General features: G+C 35.9%; 1 long non-coding RNA gene across 1 annotated transcript; it reads right to left on the bottom strand.

Moving 5' to 3' along the window:
- Positions 1 to 33: 33 nt before the first annotated feature.
- On the bottom strand, positions 34 to 412 carry LOC140966015 (uncharacterized). The gene is made up of 3 exons (XR_012173209.1): positions 313 to 412; positions 167 to 211; positions 34 to 72 (listed from the first exon to the last, which is right to left on the bottom strand). It is a non-coding gene; the product is annotated as an uncharacterized lncRNA (long non-coding RNA).

Raw genomic sequence — 412 nt, 5'->3', positions numbered from 1 at the left:
TTTTGTTTCATTTGCTAATTCCCAGTCCCAATATTTTTCAGTTACGGTCTTTTTGGACTTCTTTTTTGCTCCCTGGGTGAAGTAAAAGAGAAAAGGCTATATGAAAAATCCATTCACTCAAAATAGAGAAGTAACATGTCAAAAGTTTCTTCTAAAAGGCCATTACCTCCGTGTTTCCTTCTCCTTCTTTTGGATCTTCCTCTTCTTCAACCTGCAAAATTTAAAACCGTTGATTAGTGTACGATTATTGAGCTTAAAATCCACAACCATAAATAAGCAACAAAGAGAGAATACCAGACGCAAAAATCATACCTCAACAGTCCTCGACTTTTCTTGCCATGTATAGATGGGGAATGAAACAAATTGTGAGTAATTCTTCACCAAATTCTGGATCTTGGTTGCCTCTGAATAT

This window comes from Primulina huaijiensis, unplaced genomic scaffold (assembly GCF_012295235.1).
Source record: "Primulina huaijiensis isolate GDHJ02 unplaced genomic scaffold, ASM1229523v2 scaffold198446, whole genome shotgun sequence".
Lineage (NCBI taxonomy): Eukaryota > Viridiplantae > Streptophyta > Magnoliopsida > Lamiales > Gesneriaceae > Primulina > Primulina huaijiensis.
The sequence above is the reverse complement of the archived record's forward strand: the minus strand, read 5'-3'. Positions and strand labels throughout refer to the sequence as shown.